The sequence below is a fragment of the Dendrobates tinctorius genome, unplaced genomic scaffold (genome assembly GCF_039654945.1).
Source record: "Dendrobates tinctorius isolate UK_male_01 unplaced genomic scaffold, ASM3965494v1 ptg000254l, whole genome shotgun sequence".
Taxonomy (NCBI): domain Eukaryota; kingdom Metazoa; phylum Chordata; class Amphibia; order Anura; family Dendrobatidae; genus Dendrobates; species Dendrobates tinctorius.
In genome coordinates, this window is record NW_027361921.1 from 4,502,439 (window position 1) to 4,525,865 (window position 23,427).

General features: G+C 37.7%; 12 non-coding genes across 12 annotated transcripts; 9 read left to right on the top strand and 3 right to left on the bottom strand.

Annotated features, from left to right (window-relative positions):
- Nucleotides 1-160: 160 nt before the first annotated feature.
- On the top strand, nucleotides 161-242 carry TRNAS-GCU (transfer RNA serine (anticodon GCU)). The gene has a single exon. It is a non-coding gene; the product is annotated as a tRNA-Ser (tRNA).
- Nucleotides 243-1,296: 1,054 nt separating this feature from the next.
- On the bottom strand, nucleotides 1,297-1,370 carry TRNAT-AGU (transfer RNA threonine (anticodon AGU)). The gene has a single exon. It is a non-coding gene; the product is annotated as a tRNA-Thr (tRNA).
- A 5,165-nt stretch (nucleotides 1,371-6,535) lies between these two features.
- Nucleotides 6,536-6,609, bottom strand: TRNAT-AGU (transfer RNA threonine (anticodon AGU)). The gene has a single exon. It is a non-coding gene; the product is annotated as a tRNA-Thr (tRNA).
- A 2,297-nt stretch (nucleotides 6,610-8,906) lies between these two features.
- Nucleotides 8,907-8,988, top strand: TRNAS-GCU (transfer RNA serine (anticodon GCU)). The gene has a single exon. It is a non-coding gene; the product is annotated as a tRNA-Ser (tRNA).
- Nucleotides 8,989-10,814: 1,826 nt separating this feature from the next.
- TRNAS-GCU (transfer RNA serine (anticodon GCU)) lies at nucleotides 10,815-10,896 on the top strand. Its single transcript has one exon. It is a non-coding gene; the product is annotated as a tRNA-Ser (tRNA).
- A 1,689-nt stretch (nucleotides 10,897-12,585) lies between these two features.
- Nucleotides 12,586-12,667, top strand: TRNAS-GCU (transfer RNA serine (anticodon GCU)). Its single transcript has one exon. It is a non-coding gene; the product is annotated as a tRNA-Ser (tRNA).
- A 1,826-nt stretch (nucleotides 12,668-14,493) lies between these two features.
- TRNAS-GCU (transfer RNA serine (anticodon GCU)) lies at nucleotides 14,494-14,575 on the top strand. The gene has a single exon. It is a non-coding gene; the product is annotated as a tRNA-Ser (tRNA).
- Nucleotides 14,576-16,264: 1,689 nt separating this feature from the next.
- Nucleotides 16,265-16,346, top strand: TRNAS-GCU (transfer RNA serine (anticodon GCU)). The gene has a single exon. It is a non-coding gene; the product is annotated as a tRNA-Ser (tRNA).
- Nucleotides 16,347-18,035: 1,689 nt separating this feature from the next.
- Nucleotides 18,036-18,117, top strand: TRNAS-GCU (transfer RNA serine (anticodon GCU)). Its single transcript has one exon. It is a non-coding gene; the product is annotated as a tRNA-Ser (tRNA).
- Nucleotides 18,118-21,577: 3,460 nt separating this feature from the next.
- Nucleotides 21,578-21,659, top strand: TRNAS-GCU (transfer RNA serine (anticodon GCU)). The gene has a single exon. It is a non-coding gene; the product is annotated as a tRNA-Ser (tRNA).
- Nucleotides 21,660-22,713: 1,054 nt separating this feature from the next.
- TRNAT-AGU (transfer RNA threonine (anticodon AGU)) lies at nucleotides 22,714-22,787 on the bottom strand. Its single transcript has one exon. It is a non-coding gene; the product is annotated as a tRNA-Thr (tRNA).
- A 556-nt stretch (nucleotides 22,788-23,343) lies between these two features.
- Nucleotides 23,344-23,425, top strand: TRNAS-GCU (transfer RNA serine (anticodon GCU)). The gene has a single exon. It is a non-coding gene; the product is annotated as a tRNA-Ser (tRNA).
- The last annotated feature ends 2 nt before the right edge of the window (nucleotides 23,426-23,427 follow it).

Sequence of the window (23,427 nt, forward strand, 5' to 3'; positions counted from 1 at the left end):
TCTGATAGAGTTTTCCCCAAGCTAACTTCAAACAACAGGCACTGTAGTTGACAAGATAAGGCAACTCTGACAAAAGCCAACATACAATCTTCAGTGAAAAAACACTGACTGGTAAAAACCCTCTCAACATCTTCCCACCTAAATGCATGGGTGCTATGTAGATGAGGTGGCCGAGTGGTTAAGGCGATGGACTGCTAATCCATTGTGCTCTGCATGCATGGGTTCGAATCCCATCCTCGTCGTATTAATCTGCTTCTTCTTTCGTGTTGAATGGTTTGGTTTTCATTTTTAACCCAAGTGGTGGACACTTCAAGCATAAAAGTTTACAATACTCCTGTGCTGCTATCAAACTTTGCAGAGTCAGATCTGTAAATCCACTTGTTTTAATTTGTAAAGCTTGATGCCATCCTATATTCTGTAAAGAAAATTATATCCTCTAATTCCTTTTAAAGTGTTTCAACAGCAGACAATTTTTTTTCTCAATTGCATTATATTAGGGCTGTGGGAAATTAATATTTGATTACAAACAAGAGTAAAAGTCCTCTTTTGGGGGTAAAAACCCACAAAATGAGATGAAGAATAGAAAGCACTGCTGACATTCAAAATCAAGATTTTCCTTTTACTAAATAGGCTCTTTGACCAACTAAGCCAAAGGACAAACAGGTGCGAAACATTAAAAAGCCTGCTTAGAGAGTTAAACAGCCCTAAACTGAGATAAAGAAGGAAAAGGACTGCTGGCATTCAAATTCAAGATTTTCCATTTACTAAATAGGCTCTTTGACCAACTAAGACAAAGGACAAACAGGTGTGATACATTAGAAAGCCTGCTTAGAGAGTTAAGAAGCCCCAAACTGACATAAAGAAAGAATAGCACTGCTGGCATTCAAATTCAAGATTTTCTGTTTACTAAACAGGCTCTTTGACCAACTAAGACAAAGGACAAATAGGTGTGATACATTAGAAAGCCTGCTTAGAGAGTTAAGAAGCCCCAAACTGACATAAAGAAAGAATAGCTGGCATTCAAATTCAAGATTTTCTGTTTACTAAACAGGCTCTTTGACCAACTAAGCCAAAGGACATAAAGGTGAGATACATTGGATAAACGGATTAGAGATGCATAGAAAGGATGCATTTCAAAACTAAATCAACTGGTTTTACATTGTCATGCTTGAAGCCATCTTTCTTCCTTTATATCTCTTAGGTAGAAGAGATTTTTAATCTCACAATTGCACTATCAGTCGCAAGTGAAACACCTATTTTTAAGATAGGAAGCTTCTTTGTGAGGAGACGAAAACAAGGCACTGCTGAGATTCGAACTCAGGATCTCCTGTTTACTAGACAGGCGCTTTAACCAACTAAGCCACAGCACCAGAAGATGGAATGCATTTGAAATCCAAGGAAGATTGAAGCACCAATCGAACATTCAACTGGTTAGCGCAGCAAAATAATATTGAGCTTGAGTTCCATTCCACGTAGAGCAGAAACATGGAATAAGATTTCAATCTCAGTCATAACACTTAAGAAGCCAAGTAAATTTTGAAGAGCATTCATTTAAAAGACTGACAAATTTACAGAAGCTGTATCGAGGACAAAGGCTTTGAAGTTTTGCAATTGAATGAGCCATCTTTTAGCACAGCTGAAATTTGGGACTTGTTTTGCTTCCAAGTTATGACACAGAATAGACAGATTGAAGAAATGCCATGGCAAAACCAAAAGGAGGAAAAATTATGACTAATTGATATTAAAAACCTCAGTACTGGTTCATTTCTGATAGAGTTTTACCCAAGCTAACTTCAAACAACAGGCACTGTAGTTGACGAGATAAGGCAACTCTGACAAAAGCCAACATACAATCTTCAGTGAAAAAACACTGACTGGTAAAAACCCTCTCAACATCTTCCCACCTAAACGCACGGGCGCTATGTAGATGAGGTGGACGAGTGGTTAAGGTGATGGACTGTTAATCCATTGTGCTCTGGATTAATCTGCTTCTTCTTTCGTGTTGAATGGTTTGGTTTTCATTTTTAAACCAAGTGTTGGACACTTCAAGCATGAAAGTTTACAATACTCCTGTGCTGCTATCAAACTTTGCAGAGTCAGATCTGTAAATCCACTCGTTTTAATTTGTAAAGCTTGATGCCATCCTATATTCTGTAAAGAAAATTATATCCTCTAATTCCTTTTAAAGTGTTTCAACAGCAGACAATTTTTTTTCTCAATTGCACTATATTAGGGCTGTGGGAAATTAATATTTGATGACAAACAAGAGTAAAAGTCCTCTTTTTGGGGTAAAAACCCACAAAATGAGATGAAGAATAGAAAGCACTGCTGACATTCAAAATCAAGATTTTCCTTTTACTAAATAGGCTCTTTGACCAACTAAGCCAAAGGACAAACAGGTGCGAAACATTAAAAAGCCTGCTTAGAGAGTTAAACAGCCCTAAACTGAGATTAGCGCAGCAAAATAATATTGAGCTTGAGTTCCATTCCACGTAGAGCAGAAACATGGAGTAAGATTTCAATCTCAGTCATAACACTTAAGAAGCCAAGTAAATTTTGAAGAGCATTCATTTAAAAGACTGACAAATTTACAGAAGCTGTATCGAGGACAAAGGCTTTGAAGTTTTGCAATTGAATGAGCCATCTTTTAGCACAGCTGAAATTTGGGACTTGTTTTGCTTCCAAGTTATGACACAGAATAGACAGATTGAAGAAATGCCATGGCAAAACCAAAAGGAGAAAAAATTATGACTAATTGATATTAAAAACCTCAGCACTGGTTCATTTCTGATAGAGTTTTCCCCAAGCTAACTTCAAACAACAGGCACTGTAGTTGACGAGATAAGGCAACTCTGACAAAAGCCAACATACAATCTTCAGTGAAAAAACACTGACTGGTAAAAACCCTCTCAACATCTTCCCACCTAAACGCTCGGGCGCTATGTAGACGAGGTGGCCGAGTGGTTAAGGTGATGGACTGCTAATCCATTGTGCTCTGCATGCATGGGTTCGAATCCCATCGTCGTCGGATTAATCTGCTTCTTCTTTCGTGTTGAATGGTTTGGTTTTCATTTTTAACCCAAGAGGTGGTCACTTCAAGCATGAAAGTTTACAATACTCCTGTGCTGCTATCAAACTTTGCAGAGTCATATCTGTAAATCCACTGGTTTTAATTTGTAAAGCTTGATGCCATCCTATATTCTGTAAAGAAAATTATATCCTCTAATTCCTTTTAAAGTGTTTCAACAGCAGATAATTTTTTTTCTCAATTGCACTATATTAGGGCTGTGGGAAATTAATATTTGATGACAAACAAGAGTAAAAGTCCTCTTTTTGGGGTAAAAACCCACAAAATGAGATGAAGAATAGAAAGCACTGCTGACATTCAAAATCAAGATTTTCCTTTTACTAAATAGGCTCTTTGAAACATTAAAAAGCCTGCTTAGAGAGTTAAACAGCCCTAAACTGAGATAAAGAAGGAAAAGGACTGCTGGCATTCAAATTCAAGATTTTCCATTTACTAAATAGGCTCTTTGACCAACTAAGACAAAGGACAAACAGGTGTGATACATTAGAAAGCCTGCTTAGAGAGTTAAACAGCCCTAAACTGAGATAAAGAAGGAAGAGGACTGCTGGCATTCAAATTCAAGATTTTCTGTTTACTAAACAGGCTCTTTGACCAACTAAGACAAAGGACAAACAGGTGTGATACATTAGAAAGCCTGCTTAGAGAGTTAAGAAGCCCCAAACTGACATAAAGAAAGAATAGCACTGCTGGCATTCAAATTCAAGATTTTCTGTTTACTAAACAGGCTCTTTGACCAACTAAGCCAAAGGACATAAAGGTGAGATACATTGGATAAACGGATTAGAGATGCATAGAAAGGATGCATTTCAAAACTAAATCAACTGGTTTTACATTGTCATGCTTGAAGCCATCTTTCTTCCTTTATATCTCTTAGATAGAAGAGATTTTTAATCTCATAATTCCACTATCAGTCGCAAGTGAAACACCTATTTTTAAGATAAGAAGCTTCTTTGTGAGGAGACGAAAACAAGGCACTGCTGAGATTCAAAATCAAGATTTTCCTTTTACTAAATAGGCTCTTTGACCAACTAAGCCAAAGGACAAACAGGTGCGAAACATTAAAAAGCCTGCTTAGAGAGTTAAACAGCCCTAAACTGAGATAAAGAAGGAAAAGGACTGCTGGCATTCAAATTCAAGATTTTCCATTTACTAAATAGGCTCTTTGACCAACTAAGACAAAGGACAAACAGGTGTGATACATTAGAAAGCCTGCTTAGAGAGTTAAGAAGCCCCAAACTGACATAAAGAAAGAATAGCACTGCTGGCATTCAAATTCAAGATTTTCTGTTTACTAAACAGGCTCTTTGACCAACTAAGACAAAGGACAAATAGGTGTGATACATTAGAAAGCCTGCTTAGAGAGTTAAGAAGCCCCAAACTGACATAAAGAAAGAATAGCTGGCATTCAAATTCAAGATTTTCTGTTTACTAAACAGGCTCTTTGACCAACTAAGCCAAAGGACATAAAGGTGAGATACATTGGATAAACGGATTAGAGATGCATAGAAAGGATGCATTTCAAAACTAAATCAACTGGTTTTACATTGTCATGCTTGAAGCCATCTTTCTTGCTTTATATCTCTTAGGTAGAAGAGATTTTTAATCTCACAATTGCACTATCAGTCGCAAGTGAAACACCTATTTTTAAGATAGGAAGCTTCTTTGTGAGGAGATGAAAACAAGGCACTGCTGAGATTCGAACTCAGGATCTCCTGTTTACTAGACAGGCGCTTTAACCAACTAAGCAACAGCACCAGAAGATGGAATGCATTTGAAATCCAAGGAAGATTGAAGCACCAATCGAACATTCAACTGGTTAGCGCAGCAAAATAATATTGAGCTTGAGTTCCATTCCACGTAGAGCAGAAACATGGAGTAAGATTTCAATCTCAGTCATAACACTTAAGAAGCCAAGTAAATTTTGAAGAGCATTCATTTAAAAGACTGACAAATTTACAGAAGCTGTATCGAGGACAAAGGCTTTGAAGTTTTGCAATTGAATGAGCCATCTTTTAGCACAGCTGAAATTTGGGACTTGTTTTGCTTCCAAGTTATGACACAGAATAGACAGATTGAAGAAATGCCATGGCAAAACCAAAAGGAGGAAAAATTATGACTAATTGATATTAAAAACCTCAGCACTGGTTCATTTCTGATAGAGTTTTCCCCAAGCTAACTTCAAACAACAGGCACTGTAGTTGACAAGATAAGGCAACTCTGACAAAAGCCAACATACAATCTTCAGTGAAAAAACACTGACTGGTAAAAACCCTCTCAACATCTTCCCACCTAAATGCATGGGTGCTATGTAGATGAGGTGGCCGAGTGGTTAAGGCGATGGACTGCTAATCCATTGTGCTCTGCATGCATGGGTACGAATCCCATCCTCGTCGTATTAATCTGCTTCTTCTTTCGTGTTGAATGGTTTGGTTTTCATTTTTAACCCAAGTGGTGGACACTTCAAGCATAAAAGTTTACAATACTCCTGTGCTGCTATCAAACTTTGCAGAGTCAGATCTGTAAATCCACTTGTTTTAATTTGTAAAGCTTGATGCCATCCTATATTCTGTAAAGAAAATTATATCCTCTAATTCCTTTTAAAGTGTTTCAACAGCAGACAATTTTTTTTCTCAATTGCATTATATTAGGGCTGTGGGAAATTAATATTTGATTACAAACAAGAGTAAAAGTCCTCTTTTGGGGGTAAAAACCCACAAAATGAGATGAAGAATAGAAAGCACTGCTGACATTCAAAATCAAGATTTTCCTTTTACTAAATAGGCTCTTTGACCAACTAAGCCAAAGGACAAACAGGTGCGAAACATTAAAAAGCCTGCTTAGAGAGTTAAACAGCCCTAAACTGAGATAAAGAAGGAAAAGGACTGCTGGCATTCAAATTCAAGATTTTCCATTTACTAAATAGGCTCTTTGACCAACTAAGACAAAGGACAAACAGGTGTGATACATTAGAAAGCCTGCTTAGAGAGTTAAGAAGCCCCAAACTGACATAAAGAAAGAATAGCACTGCTGGCATTCAAATTCAAGATTTTCTGTTTACTAAACAGGCTCTTTGACCAACTAAGACAAAGGACAAATAGGTGTGATACATTAGAAAGCCTGCTTAGAGAGTTAAGAAGCCCCAAACTGACATAAAGAAAGAATAGCTGGCATTCAAATTCAAGATTTTCTGTTTACTAAACAGGCTCTTTGACCAACTAAGCCAAAGGACATAAAGGTGAGATACATTGGATAAACGGATTAGAGATGCATAGAAAGGATGCATTTCAAAACTAAATCAACTGGTTTTACATTGTCATGCTTGAAGCCATCTTTCTTCCTTTATATCTCTTAGGTAGAAGAGATTTTTAATCTCACAATTGCACTATCAGTCGCAAGTGAAACACCTATTTTTAAGATAGGAAGCTTCTTTGTGAGGAGACGAAAACAAGGCACTGCTGAGATTCGAACTCAGGATCTCCTGTTTACTAGACAGGCGCTTTAACCAACTAAGCCACAGCACCAGAAGATGGAATGCATTTGAAATCCAAGGAAGATTGAAGCACCAATCGAACATTCAACTGGTTAGCGCAGCAAAATAATATTGAGCTTGAGTTCCATTCCACGTAGAGCAGAAACATGGAATAAGATTTCAATCTCAGTCATAACACTTAAGAAGCCAAGTAAATTTTGAAGAGCATTCATTTAAAAGACTGACAAATTTACAGAAGCTGTATCGAGGACAAAGGCTTTGAAGTTTTGCAATTGAATGAGCCATCTTTTAGCACAGCTGAAATTTGGGACTTGTTTTGCTTCCAAGTTATGACACAGAATAGACAGATTGAAGAAATGCCATGGCAAAACCAAAAGGAGGAAAAATTATGACTAATTGATATTAAAAACCTCAGTACTGGTTCATTTCTGATAGAGTTTTACCCAAGCTAACTTCAAACAACAGGCACTGTAGTTGACGAGATAAGGCAACTCTGACAAAAGCCAACATACAATCTTCAGTGAAAAAACACTGACTGGTAAAAACCCTCTCAACATCTTCCCACCTAAACGCACGGGCGCTATGTAGATGAGGTGGACGAGTGGTTAAGGTGATGGACTGTTAATCCATTGTGCTCTGGATTAATCTGCTTCTTCTTTCGTGTTGAATGGTTTGGTTTTCATTTTTAAACCAAGTGTTGGACACTTCAAGCATGAAAGTTTACAATACTCCTGTGCTGCTATCAAACTTTGCAGAGTCAGATCTGTAAATCCACTCGTTTTAATTTGTAAAGCTTGATGCCATCCTATATTCTGTAAAGAAAATTATATCCTCTAATTCCTTTTAAAGTGTTTCAACAGCAGACAATTTTTTTTCTCAATTGCACTATATTAGGGCTGTGGGAAATTAATATTTGATGACAAACAAGAGTAAAAGTCCTCTTTTTGGGGTAAAAACCCACAAAATGAGATGAAGAATAGAAAGCACTGCTGACATTCAAAATCAAGATTTTCCTTTTACTAAATAGGCTCTTTGACCAACTAAGCCAAAGGACAAACAGGTGCGAAACATTAAAAAGCCTGCTTAGAGAGTTAAACAGCCCTAAACTGAGATAAAGAAGGAAAAGGACTGCTGGCATTCAAATTCAAGATTTTCCATTTACTAAATAGGCTCTTTGACCAACTAAGACAAAGGACAAACAGGTGTGATACATTAGAAAGCCTGCTTAGAGAGTTAAACAGCCCTAAACTGAGATAAAGAAGGAAGAGGACTGCTGGCATTCAAATTCAAGATTTTCTGTTTACTAAACAGGCTCTTTGACCAACTAAGACAAAGGACAAACAGGTGTGATACATTAGAAAGCCTGCTTAGAGAGTTAAGAAGACCCAAACTGACATAAAGAAAGAATAGCACTGCTGGCATTCAAATTCAAGATTTTCTGTTTGCTAAACAGGCTCTTTGACCAACTAAGCCAAAGGACATAAAGGTGAGATACATTGGATAAATGGATTAGAGATGCATAGAAAGGAGGCATTTCAAAACTAAATCAACTGGTTTTACATTGTCATGCTTGAAGCCATCTTTCTTCCTTTATATCGCTTAGATAGAAGAGATTTTTAATCTCACAATTGCACTATCAGTCGCAAGTGAAACACCTATTTTTAAGATAGGAAGCTTCTTTGTGAGGAGATGAAAACAAGGCACTGCTGAGATTCGAACTCAGGATCTCCTGTTTACTAGACAGGTGCTTTAACCAACTAAGCCACAGCACCAGAAGATGGCATGCATTTGAAATCCAAGGAAGATTGAAGCACCAATCAAACATTCAACTGGTTAGCGCAGCAAAACAATATTGAGCTTGAGTTCCATTCCACGTAGAGCAGAAACATGGAATAAGATTTCAATCTCAGTCATAACACTTAAGAAGCCAAGTAAATTTTGAAGAGCATTCATTTAAAAGACTGACAAATTTACAGAAGCTGTATCGAGGACAAAGGCTTTGAAGTTTTGCAATTGAATGAGCCATCTTTTAGCACAGCTGAAATTTGGGACTTGTTTTGCTTCCAAGTTATGACACAGAATAGACAGATTGAAGAAATGCCATGGCAAAACCAAAAGGAGGAAAAATTATGACTAATTGATATTAAAAACCTCAGCACTGGTTCATTTCTGATAGAGTTTTCCCCAAGCTAACTTCAAACAACAGGCACTGTAGTTGACGAGATAAGGCAACTCTGACAAAAGCCAACATACAATCTTCAGTGAAAAAACACTGACTGGTAAAAACCCTCTCAACATCTTCCCACCTAAACGCACGGGTGCTATGTAGATGAGGTGGCCGAGTGGTTAAGGCGATGGACTGCTAATCCATTGTGCTCTGCATGCATGGGTTCGAATCCCATCCTCGTCGTATTAATCTGCTTCTTCTTTCGTGTTGAATGGTTTGGTTTTCATTTTTAAACCAAGTGTTGGACACTTCAAGCATGAAAGTTTACAATACTCCTGTGCTGCTATCAAACTTTGCAGAGTCAGATCTGTAAATCCACTCGTTTTAATTTGTAAAGCTTGATGCCATCCTATATTCTGTAAAGAAAATTATATCCTCTAATTCCTTTTAAAGTGTTTCAACAGCAGACAATTTTTTTTCTCAATTGCATTATATTAGGGCTGTGGGAAATTAATATTTGATTACAAACAAGAGTAAAAGTCCTCTTTTGGGGGTAAAAACCCACAAAATGAGATGAAGAATAGAAAGCACTGCTGACATTCAAAATCAAGATTTTCCTTTTACTAAATAGGCTCTTTGACCAACTAAGCCAAAGGACAAACAGGTGCGAAACATTAAAAAGCCTGCTTAGAGAGTTAAACAGCCCTAAACTGAGATAAAGAAGGAAAAGGACTGCTGGCATTCAAATTCAAGATTTTCCATTTACTAAATAGGCTCTTTGACCAACTAAGACAAAGGACAAACAGGTGTGATACATTAGAAAGCCTGCTTAGAGAGTTAAGAAGCCCCAAACTGACATAAAGAAAGAATAGCACTGCTGGCATTCAAATTCAAGATTTTCTGTTTACTAAACAGGCTCTTTGACCAACTAAGACAAAGGACAAACAGGTGTGATACATTAGAAAGCCTGCTTAGAGAGTTAAGAAGCCCCAAACTTACATAAAGAAAGAATAGCACTGCTGGCATTCAAATTCAAGATTTTCTGTTTACTAAACAGGCTCTTTGACCAACTAAGACAAAGGACAAATAGGTGTGATACATTAGAAAGCCTGCTTAGAGAGTTAAGAAGCCCCAAACTGACATAAAGAAAGAATAGCTGGCATTCAAATTCAAGATTTTCTGTTTACTAAACAGGCTCTTTGACCAACTAAGCCAAAGGACATAAAGGTGAGATACATTGGATAAACGGATTAGAGATGCATAGAAAGGATGCATTTCAAAACTAAATCAACTGGTTTTACATTGTCATGCTTGAAGCCATCTTTCTTCCTTTATATCTCTTAGGTAGAAGAGATTTTTCATCTCACAATTGCACTATCAGTCGCAAGTGAAACACCTATTTTTAAGATAGGAAGCTTCTTTGTGAGGAGATGAAAACAAGGCACTGCTGAGATTCGAACTCAGGATCTCCTGTTTACTAGACAGGCGCTTTAACCAACTACGCCACAGTACCAGAAGATGGCATGCACTTGAAATCAAAGGAAGATTGAAGCACCAATCGAACATTCAACTGGTTAGCGCAGCAAAATAATATTGAGCTTGAGTTCCATTCCACGTAGAGCAGAAACATGGAATAAGATTTCAATCTCAGTCATAACACTTAAGAAGCCAAGTAAATTTTGAAGAGCATTCATTTAAAAGACTGACAAATTTACAGGAGCTGTATCGAGGACAAAGGCTTTGAAGTTTTGCAATTGAATGAGCCATCTTTTAGCACAGCTGAAATTTGGGACTTGTTTTGCTTCCAAGTTATGACACAGAATAGACAGATTGAAGAAATGCCATGGCAAAACCAAAAGGAGGAAAAATTATGACTAATTGATATTAAAAACCTCAGCACTGGTTCATTTCTGATAGAGTTTTCCCCAAGCTAACTTCAAACAACAGGCACTGTAGTTGACGAGATAAGGCAACTCTGACAAAAGCCAACATACAATCTTCAGTGAAAAAACACTGACTGGTAAAAACCCTCTCAACATCTTCCCACCTAAACGCACGGGCGCTATGTAGATGAGGTGGCCGAGTGGTTAAGGCGATGGACTGCTAATCCATTGTGCTCTGCATGCATGGGTTCGAATCCCATCCTCGTCGTATTAATCTGCTTCTTCTTTCATGTTGAATGGTTTGGTTTTCATTTTTAACCCAAGCGGTGGACACTTCAAGCATGAAAGTTTACAATACTCCTGTGCTGCTATCAAACTTTGCAGAGTCAGATCTGTAAATCCACTCGTTTTAATTTGTAAAGCTTGATGCCATCCTATATTCTGTAAAGAAAATTATATCCTCTAATTCCTTTTAAAGTGTTTCAACAGCAGAGAATTTTTTTTCTCAATTGCACTATATTAGGGCTGTGGGAAATTAATATTTGATTACAAACAAGAGTAAAAGTCCTCTTTTGGGGGTAAAAACCCACAAAATGAGATGAAGAATAGAAAGCACTGCTGACATTCAAAATCAAGATTTTCCTTTTACTAAATAGGCTCTTTGACCAACTAAGCCAAAGGACAAACAGGTGCGAAACATTAAAAAGCCTGCTTAGAGAGTTAAACAGCCCTAAACTGAGATAAAGAAGGAAAAGGACTGCTGGCATTCAAATTCAAGATTTTCCATTTACTAAATAGGCTCTTTGACCAACTAAGACAAAGGACAAACAGGTGTGATACATTAGAAAGCCTGCTTAGAGAGTTAAACAGCCCTAAACTGAGATAAAGAAGGAAGAGGACTGCTGGCATTCAAATTCAAGATTTTCTGTTTACTAAACAGGCTCTTTGACCAACTAAGACAAAGGACAAACAGGTGTGATACATTAGAAAGCCTGCTTAGAGAGTTAAGAAGACCCAAACTGACATAAAGAAAGAATAGCACTGCTGGCATTCAAATTCAAGATTTTCTGTTTGCTAAACAGGCTCTTTGACCAACTAAGCCAAAGGACATAAAGGTGAGATACATTGGATAAATGGATTAGAGATGCATAGAAAGGAGGCATTTCAAAACTAAATCAACTGGTTTTACATTGTCATGCTTGAAGCCATCTTTCTTCCTTTATATCGCTTAGATAGAAGAGATTTTTAATCTCACAATTGCACTATCAGTCGCAAGTGAAACACCTATTTTTAAGATAGGAAGCTTCTTTGTGAGGAGATGAAAACAAGGCACTGCTGAGATTCGAACTCAGGATCTCCTGTTTACTAGACAGGTGCTTTAACCAACTAAGCCACAGCACCAGAAGATGGCATGCATTTGAAATCCAAGGAAGATTGAAGCACCAATCAAACATTCAACTGGTTAGCGCAGCAAAACAATATTGAGCTTGAGTTCCATTCCACGTAGAGCAGAAACATGGAATAAGATTTCAATCTCAGTCATAACACTTAAGAAGCCAAGTAAATTTTGAAGAGCATTCATTTAAAAGACTGACAAATTTACAGAAGCTGTATCGAGGACAAAGGCTTTGAAGTTTTGCAATTGAATGAGCCATCTTTTAGCACAGCTGAAATTTGGGACTTGTTTTGCTTCCAAGTTATGACACAGAATAGACAGATTGAAGAAATGCCATGGCAAAACCAAAAGGAGGAAAAATTATGACTAATTGATATTAAAAACCTCAGCACTGGTTCATTTCTGATAGAGTTTTCCCCAAGCTAACTTCAAACAACAGGCACTGTAGTTGACGAGATAAGGCAACTCTGACAAAAGCCAACATACAATCTTCAGTGAAAAAACACTGACTGGTAAAAACCCTCTCAACATCTTCCCACCTAAACGCACGGGTGCTATGTAGATGAGGTGGCCGAGTGGTTAAGGCGATGGACTGCTAATCCATTGTGCTCTGCATGCATGGGTTCGAATCCCATCCTCGTCGTATTAATCTGCTTCTTCTTTCGTGTTGAATGGTTTGGTTTTCATTTTTAAACCAAGTGTTGGACACTTCAAGCATGAAAGTTTACAATACTCCTGTGCTGCTATCAAACTTTGCAGAGTCAGATCTGTAAATCCACTCGTTTTAATTTGTAAAGCTTGATGCCATCCTATATTCTGTAAAGAAAATTATATCCTCTAATTCCTTTTAAAGTGTTTCAACAGCAGACAATTTTTTTTCTCAATTGCATTATATTAGGGCTGTGGGAAATTAATATTTGATTACAAACAAGAGTAAAAGTCCTCTTTTGGGGGTAAAAACCCACAAAATGAGATGAAGAATAGAAAGCACTGCTGACATTCAAAATCAAGATTTTCCTTTTACTAAATAGGCTCTTTGACCAACTAAGCCAAAGGACAAACAGGTGCGAAACATTAAAAAGCCTGCTTAGAGAGTTAAACAGCCCTAAACTGAGATAAAGAAGGAAAAGGACTGCTGGCATTCAAATTCAAGATTTTCCATTTACTAAATAGGCTCTTTGACCAACTAAGACAAAGGACAAACAGGTGTGATACATTAGAAAGCCTGCTTAGAGAGTTAAGAAGCCCCAAACTGACATAAAGAAAGAATAGCACTGCTGGCATTCAAATTCAAGATTTTCTGTTTACTAAACAGGCTCTTTGACCAACTAAGACAAAGGACAAACAGGTGTGATACATTAGAAAGCCTGCTTAGAGAGTTAAGAAGCCCCAAACTTACATAAAGAAAGAATAGCACTGCTGGCATTCAAATTCAAGATTTTCTGTTTACTAAACAGGCTCTTTGACCAACTAAGACAAAGGACAAATAGGTGTGATAAATTAGAAAGCCTGCTTAGAGAGTTAAGAAGCCCCAAACTGACATAAAGAAAGAATAGCTGGCATTCAAATTCAAGATTTTCTGTTTACTAAACAGGCTCTTTGACCAACTAAGCCAAAGGACATAAAGGTGAGATACATTGGATAAACGGATTAGAGATGCATAGAAAGGATGCATTTCAAAACTAAATCAACTGGTTTTACATTGTCATGCTTGAAGCCATCTTTCTTCCTTTATATCTCTTAGGTAGAAGAGATTTTTCATCTCACAATTGCACTATCAGTCGCAAGTGAAACACCTATTTTTAAGATAGGAAGCTTCTTTGTGAGGAGATGAAAACAAGGCACTGCTGAGATTCGAACTCAGGATCTCCTGTTTACTAGACAGGCGCTTTAACCAACTACGCCACAGTACCAGAAGATGGCATGCACTTGAAATCAAAGGAAGATTGAAGCACCAATCGAACATTCAACTGGTTAGCGCAGCAAAATAATATTGAGCTTGAGTTCCATTCCACGTAGAGCAGAAACATGGAATAAGATTTCAATCTCAGTCATAACACTTAAGAAGCCAAGTAAATTTTGAAGAGCATTCATTTAAAAGACTGACAAATTTACAGAAGCTGTATCGAGGACAAAGGCTTTGAAGTTTTGCAATTGAATGAGCCATCTTTTAGCACAGCTGAAATTTGGGACTTGTTTTGCTTCCAAGTTATGACACAGAATAGACAGATTGAAGAAATGCCATGGCAAAACCAAAAGGAGGAAAAATTATGACTAATTGATATTAAAAACCTCAGCACTGGTTCATTTCTGATAGAGTTTTCCCCAAGCTAACTTCAAACAACAGGCACTGTAGTTGACGAGATAAGGCAACTCTGACAAAAGCCAACATACAATCTTCAGTGAAAAAACACTGACTGGTAAAAACCCTCTCAACATCTTCCCACCTAAACGCACGGGTGCTATGTAGACGAGGTGGCCGAGTGGTTAAGGTGATGGACTGCTAATCCATTGTGCTCTGCATGCATGGGTTCGAATCCCATCCTCGTCGGATTAATCTGCTTCTTCTTTCATGTTGAATGGTTTGGTTTTCATTTTTAACCCAAGCGGTGGACACTTCAAGCATGAAAGTTTACAATACTCCTGTGCTGCTATCAAACTTTGCAGAGTCAGATCTGTAAATCCACTCGTTTTAATTTGTAAAGCTTGATGTCATCCTATATTCTGTAAAGAAAATTATATCCTCTAATTCCTTTTAAAGTGTTTCAACAGCAGAGAATTTTTTTTCTCAATTGCACTATATTAGGGCTGTGGGAAATTAATATTTGATTACAAACAAGAGTAAAAGTCCTCTTTTGGGGGTAAAAACCCACAAAATGAGATGAAGAATAGAAAGCACTGCTGACATTCAAAATCAAGATTTTCCTTTTACTAAATAGGCTCTTTGACCAACTAAGCCAAAGGACAAACAGGTGCGAAACATTAAAAAGCCTGCTTAGAGAGTTAAACAGCCCTAAACTGAGATAAAGAAGGAAAAGGACTGCTGGCATTCAAATTCAAGATTTTCCATTTACTAAATAGGCTCTTTGACCAACTAAGACAAAGGACAAACAGGTGTGATACATTAGAAAGCCTGCTTAGAGAGTTAAACAGCCCTAAACTGAGATAAAGAAGGAAGAGGACTGCTGGCATTCAAATTCAAGATTTTCTGTTTACTAAACAGGCTCTTTGACCAACTAAGACAAAGGACAAACAGGTGTGATACATTAGAAAGCCTGCTTAGAGAGTTAAGAAGACCCAAACTGACATAAAGAAAGAATAGCACTGCTGGCATTCAAATTCAAGATTTTCTGTTTGCTAAACAGGCTCTTTGACCAACTAAGCCAAAGGACATAAAGGTGAGATACATTGGATAAACGGATTAGAGATGCATAGAAAGGAGGCATTTCAAAACTATATCAACTGGTTTTACATTGTCATGCTTGAAGCCATCTTTCTTCCTTTATATCGCTTAGATAGAAGAGATTTTTAATCTCACAATTGCACTATCAGTCGCAAGTGAAACACCTATTTTTAAGATAGGAAGCTTCTTTGTGAGGAGATGAAAACAAGGCACTGCTGAGATTCGAACTCAGGATCTCCTGTTTACTAGACAGGTGCTTTAACCAACTAAGCCACAGCACCAGAAGATGGCATGCATTTGAAATCCAAGGAAGATTGAAGCACCAATCAAACATTCAACTGGTTAGCGCAGCAAAACAATATTGAGCTTGAGTTCCATTCCACGTAGAGCAGAAACATGGAATAAGATTTCAATCTCAGTCATAACACTTAAGAAGCCAAGTAAATTTTGAAGAGCATTCATTTAAAAGACTGACAAATTTACAGAAGCTGTATCGAGGACAAAGGCTTTGAAGTTTTGCAAATGAATGAGCCATCTTTTAGCACAGCTGAAATTTGGGACTTGTTTTGCTTCCAAGTTATGACACAGAATAGACAGATTGAAGAAATGCCATGGCAAAACCAAAAGGAGGAAAAATTATGACTAATTGATATTAAAAACCTCAGCACTGGTTCATTTCTGATAGAGTTTTCCCCAAGCTAACTTCAAACAACAGGCACTGTAGTTGACGAGATAAGGCAACTCTGACAAAAGCCAACATCCAATCTTCAGTGAAAAAACACTGACTGGTAAAAACCCTCTCAACATCTTCCCACCTAAACGCACGGGTGCTATGTAGGTGAGGTGGCCGAGTGGTTAAGGCGATGGACTGCTAATCCATTGTGCTCTGCATGCATGGGTTCGAATCCCATCCTCGTCGTATTAATCTGCTTCTTCTTTCGTGTTGAATGGTTTGGTTTTCATTTTTAAACCAAGTGTTGGACACTTCAAGCATGAAAGTTTACAATACTCCTGTGCTGCTATCAAACTTTGCAGAGTCAGATCTGTAAATCCACTCGTTTTAATTTGTAAAGCTTGATGCCATCCTATATTCTGTAAAGAAAATTATATCCTCTAATTCCTTTTAAAGTGTTTCAACAGCAGACAATTTTTTTTCTCAATTGCATTATATTAGGGCTGTGGGAAATTAATGTTTGATTACAAACAAGAGTAAAAGTCCTCTTTTGGGGGTAAAAACCCACAAAATGAGATGAAGAATAGAAAGCACTGCTGGCATTCAAAATCAAGATTTTCCTTTTACTAAATAGGCTCTTTGACCAACTAAGCCAAAGGACAAACAGGTGCGAAACATTAAAAAGCCTGCTTAGAGAGTTAAACAGCCCTAAACTGAGATAAAGAAGGAAAAGGACTGCTGGCATTCAAATTCAAGATTTTCCATTTACTAAATAGGCTCTTTGACCAACTAAGACAAAGGACAAACAGGTGTGATACATTAGAAAGCCTGCTTAGAGAGTTAAACAGCCCTAAACTGAGATAAAGAAGGAAGAGGACTGCTGGCATTCAAATTCAAGATTTTCTGTTTACTAAACAGGCTCTTTGACCAACTAAGACAAAGGACAAACAGGTGTGATACATTAGAAAGCCTGCTTAGAGAGTTAAGAAGACCCAAACTGACATAAAGAAAGAATAGCACTGCTGGCATTCAAATTCAAGATTTTCTGTTTGCTAAACAGGCTCTTTGACCAACTAAGCCAAAGGACATAAAGGTGAGATACATTGGATAAACGGATTAGAGATGCATAGAAAGGAGGCATTTCAAAACTAAATCAACTGGTTTTACATTGTCATGCTTGAAGCCATCTTTCTTCCTTTATATCTCTTAGATAGAAGAGATTTTTAATCTCACAATTGCACTATCAGTCGCAAGTGAAACACCTATTTTTAAGATAGGAAGCTTCTTTGTGAGGAGATGAAAACAAGGGACTGCTGTGACTCGAACTCAGGATCTCCTGTTTACTAGACAGGCGCTTTAACCAACTAAGCCACAGCACCAGAAGATGGCATGCATTTGAACTCAAAGGAAGATTGAAGCAGCAATCGAACATTCAACTGGTTAGCGCAGCAAAATAATATTGAGCTTGAGTTCCATTCCACGTAGAGCAGAAACATGGAATAAGATTTCAATCTCAGTCATAACACTTAAGAAGCCAAGTAAATTTTGAAGAGCATTCATTTAAAAGACTGACAAATTTACAGAAGCTGTATCGAGGACAAAGGCTTTGAAGTTTTGCAATTGAATGAGCCATCTTTTAGCACAGCTGAAATTTGGGACTTGTTTTGCTTCCAAGTTATGACACAGAATAGACAGATTGAAGAAATGCCATGGCAAAACCAAAAGGAGGAAAAATTATGACTAATTGATATTAAAAACCTCAGCACTGGTTCATTTCTGATAGAGTTTTCCCCAAGCTAACTTCAAACAACAGGCACTGTAGTTGACGAGATAAGGCAACTCTGACAAAAGCCAACATACAATCTTCAGTGAAAAAACACTGACTGGTAAAAACCCTCTCAACATCTTCCCACCTAAACGCACGGGCGCTATGTAGACGAGGTGGCCGAGTGGTTAAGGTGATGGACTGCTAATCCATTGTGCTCTGCATGCATGGGTTCGAATCCCATCCTCGTCGTATTAATCTGCTTCTTCTTTCATGTTGAATGGTTTGGTTTTCATTTTTAACCCAAGCGGTGGACACTTCAAGCATGAAAGTTTACAATACTCCTGTGCTGTTATCAAACTTTGCAGAGTCAGATCTGTAAATCCACTCGTTTTAATTTGTAAAGCTTGATGCCATCCTATATTCTGTAAAGAAAATTATATCCTCTAATTCCTTTTAAAGTGTTTCAACAGCAGAGAATTTTTTTTCTCAATTGCACTATATTAGGGCTGTGGGAAATTAATATTTGATGACAAACAAGAGTAAAAGTCCTCTTTTTGGGGTAAAAACCCACAAAATGAGATGAAGAATAGAAAGTACTGCTGACATTCAAAATCAAGATTTTCCTTTTACTAAATAGGCTCTTTGACCAACTAAGCCAAAGGATAAACAGGTGCGAAACATTAAAAAGCCTGCTTAGAGAGTTAAACAGCCCTAAACTGAGATAAAGAAGGAAAAGGACTGCTGGCATTCAAATTCAAGATTTTCCATTTACTAAATAGGCTCTTTGACCAAGTAAGACAAAGGACAAACAGGTGTGATACATTAGAAAGCCTGCTTAGAGAGTTAAACAGCCCTAAACTGAGATAAAGAAGGAAGAGGACTGCTGGCATTCAAATTCAAGATTTTCTGTTTACTAAACAGGCTCTTTGACCAACTAAGACAAAGGACAAACAGGTGTGATACATTAGAAAGCCTGCTTAGAGAGTTAAGAAGACCCAAACTGACATAAAGAAAGAATAGCACTGCTGGCATTCAAATTCAAGATTTTCTGTTTGCTAAACAGGCTCTTTGACCAACTAAGCCAAAGGACATAAAGGTGAGATACATTGGATAAACGGATTAGAGATGCATAGAAAGGAGGCATTTCAAAACTATATCAACTGGTTTTACATTGTCATGCTTGAAGCCATCTTTCTTCCTTTATATCGCTTAGATAGAAGAGATTTTTAATCTCACAATTGCACTATCAGTCGCAAGTGAAACACCTATTTTTAAGATAGGAAGCTTCTTTGTGAGGAGATGAAAACAAGGCACTGCTGAGATTCGAACTCAGGATCTCCTGTTTACTAGACAGGTGCTTTAACCAACTAAGCCACAGCACCAGAAGATGGCATGCATTTGAAATCCAAGGAAGATTGAAGCACCAATCAAACATTCAACTGGTTAGCGCAGCAAAACAATATTGAGCTTGAGTTCCATTCCACGTAGAGCAGAAACATGGAATAAGATTTCAATCTCAGTCATAACACTTAAGAAGCCAAGTAAATTTTGAAGAGCATTCATTTAAAAGACTGACAAATTTACAGAAGCTGTATCGAGGACAAAGGCTTTGAAGTTTTGCAAATGAATGAGCCATCTTTTAGCACAGCTGAAATTTGGGACTTGTTTTGCTTCCAAGTTATGACACAGAATAGACAGATTGAAGAAATGCCATGGCAAAACCAAAAGGAGGAAAAATTATGACTAATTGATATTAAAAACCTCAGCACTGGTTCATTTCTGATAGAGTTTTCCCCAAGCTAACTTCAAACAACAGGCACTGTAGTTGACGAGATAAGGCAACTCTGACAAAAGCCAACATCCAATCTTCAGTGAAAAAACACTGACTGGTAAAAACCCTCTCAACATCTTCCCACCTAAACGCACGGGTGCTATGTAGGTGAGGTGGCCGAGTGGTTAAGGCGATGGACTGCTAATCCGTTGTGCTCTGCATGCATGGGTTCGAATCCCATCCTCGTCGTATTAATCTGCTTCTTCTTTCGTGTTGAATGGTTTGGTTTTCATTTTTAAACCAAGTGTTGGACACTTCAAGCATGAAAGTTTACAATACTCCTGTGCTGCTATCAAACTTTGCAGAGTCAGATCTGTAAATCCACTCGTTTTAATTTGTAAAGCTTGATGCCATCCTATATTCTGTAAAGAAAATTATATCCTCTAATTCCTTTTAAAGTGTTTCAACAGCAGACAATTTTTTTTCTCAATTGCATTATATTAGGGCTGTGGGAAATTAATGTTTGATTACAAACAAGAGTAAAAGTCCTCTTTTGGGGGTAAAAACCCACAAAATGAGATGAAGAATAGAAAGCACTGCTGGCATTCAAAATCAAGATTTTCCTTTTACTAAATAGGCTCTTTGACCAACTAAGCCAAAGGACAAACAGGTGCGAAACATTAAAAAGCCTGCTTAGAGAGTTAAACAGCCCTAAACTGAGATAAAGAAGGAAAAGGACTGCTGGCATTCAAATTCAAGATTTTCCATTTACTAAATAGGCTCTTTGACCAACTAAGACAAAGGACAAACAGGTGTGATACATTAGAAAGCCTGCTTAGAGAGTTAAACAGCCCTAAACTGAGATAAAGAAGGAAGAGGACTGCTGGCATTCAAATTCAAGATTTTCTGTTTACTAAACAGGCTCTTTGACCAACTAAGACAAAGGACAAACAGGTGTGATACATTAGAAAGCCTGCTTAGAGAGTTAAGAAGACCCAAACTGACATAAAGAAAGAATAGCACTGCTGGCATTCAAATTCAAGATTTTCTGTTTGCTAAACAGGCTCTTTGACCAACTAAGCCAAAGGACATAAAGGTGAGATACATTGGATAAACGGATTAGAGATGCATAGAAAGGAGGCATTTCAAAACTAAATCAACTGGTTTTACATTGTCATGCTTGAAGCCATCTTTCTTCCTTTATATCTCTTAGATAGAAGAGATTTTTAATCTCACAATTGCACTATCAGTCGCAAGTGAAACACCTATTTTTAAGATAGGAAGCTTCTTTGTGAGGAGATGAAAACAAGGGACTGCTGTGACTCGAACTCAGGATCTCCTGTTTACTAGACAGGCGCTTTAACCAACTAAGCCACAGCACCAGAAGATGGCATGCATTTGAACTCAAAGGAAGATTGAAGCAGCAATCGAACATTCAACTGGTTAGCGCAGCAAAATAATATTGAGCTTGAGTTCCATTCCACGTAGAGCAGAAACATGGAATAAGATTTCAATCTCAGTCATAACACTTAAGAAGCCAAGTAAATTTTGAAGAGCATTCATTTAAAAGACTGACAAATTTACAGAAGCTGTATCGAGGACAAAGGCTTTGAAGTTTTGCAATTGAATGAGCCATCTTTTAGCACAGCTGAAATTTGGGACTTGTTTTGCTTCCAAGTTATGACACAGAATAGACAGATTGAAGAAATGCCATGGCAAAACCAAAAGGAGGAAAAATTATGACTAATTGATATTAAAAACCTCAGCACTGGTTCATTTCTGATAGAGTTTTCCCCAAGCTAACTTCAAACAACAGGCACTGTAGTTGACGAGATAAGGCAACTCTGACAAAAGCCAACATACAATCTTCAGTGAAAAAACACTGACTGGTAAAAACCCTCTCAACATCTTCCCACCTAAACGCACGGGCGCTATGTAGACGAGGTGGCCGAGTGGTTAAGGTGATGGACTGCTAATCCATTGTGCTCTGCATGCATGGGTTCGAATCCCATCCTCGTCGTATTAATCTGCTTCTTCTTTCATGTTGAATGGTTTGGTTTTCATTTTTAACCCAAGCGGTGGACACTTCAAGCATGAAAGTTTACAATACTCCTGTGCTGTTATCAAACTTTGCAGAGTCAGATCTGTAAATCCACTCGTTTTAATTTGTAAAGCTTGATGCCATCCTATATTCTGTAAAGAAAATTATATCCTCTAATTCCTTTTAAAGTGTTTCAACAGCAGAGAATTTTTTTTCTCAATTGCACTATATTAGGGCTGTGGGAAATTAATATTTGATGACAAACAAGAGTAAAAGTCCTCTTTTTGGGGTAAAAACCCACAAAATGAGATGAAGAATAGAAAGTACTGCTGACATTCAAAATCAAGATTTTCCTTTTACTAAATAGGCTCTTTGACCAACTAAGCCAAAGGATAAACAGGTGCGAAACATTAAAAAGCCTGCTTAGAGAGTTAAACAGCCCTAAACTGAGATAAAGAAGGAAAAGGACTGCTGGCATTCAAATTCAAGATTTTCCATTTACTAAATAGGCTCTTTGACCAAGTAAGACAAAGGACAAACAGGTGTGATACATTAGAAAGCCTGCTTAGAGAGTTAAACAGCCCTAAACTGAGATAAAGAAGGAAGAGGACTGCTGGCATTCAAATTCAAGATTTTCTGTTTACTAAACAGGCTCTTTGACCAACTAAGACAAAGGACAAATAGGTGTGATACATTAGAAAGCCTGCTTAGAGAGTTAAGAAGCCCCAAACTGACATAAAGAAAGAATAGCTGGCATTCAAATTCAAGATTTTCTGTTTACTAAACAGGCTCTTTGACCAACTAAGCCAAAGGACATAAAGGTGAGATACATTGGATAAACGGATTAGAGATGCATAGAAAGGAGGCATTTCAAAACTAAATCAACTGGTTTTACATTGTCATGCTTGAAGGTATCTTTCTTCCTTTATATCTCTTAAGTAGAAGAGATTTTTAATCTCACAATTGCACTATCAGTCGCAAGTGAAACACCTATTTTTAAGATAGGAAGCTTCTTTGTGAGGAGATGAAAACAAGGCACTGCTGAGATTCGAACTCAGGATCTCCTGTTTACTAGACAGGCGCTTTAACCAACTAAGCCACAGCACCAGAAGATGGAATGCATTTGAAATCCAAGGAAGATTGAAGCACCAATCGAACATTCAACTGGTTAGCGCAGCAAAACAATATTGAGCTTGAGTTCCATTCCACGTAGAGCAGAAACATGGAATAAGATTTCAATCTCAGTCATAACACTTAAGAAGCCAAGTAAATTTTGAAGAGCATTCATTTAAAAGACTGACAAATTTACAGAAGCTGTATCGAGGACAAAGGCTTTGAAGTTTTGCAATTGAATGAGCCATCTTTTAGCACAGCTGAAATTTGGTACTTGTTTTGCTTCCAAGTTATGACACAGAATAGACAGATTGAAGAAATGCCATGGCAAAACCAAAAGGAGGAAAAATTATGACTAATTGATATTAAAAACCTCAGCACTGGTTCATTTCTGATAGAGTTTTCCCCAAGCTAACTTCAAACAACAGGCACTGTAGTTGACGAGATAAGGCAACTCTGACAAAAGCCAACATCCAATCTTCAGTGAAAAAACACTGACTGGTAAAAACCCTCTCAACATCTTCCCACCTAAACGCACGGGTGCTATGTAGATGAGGTGGCCGAGTGGTTAAGGCGATGGACTGCTAATCCATTGTGCTCTGCATGCATGGGTTCGAATCCCATCCTCGTCGTA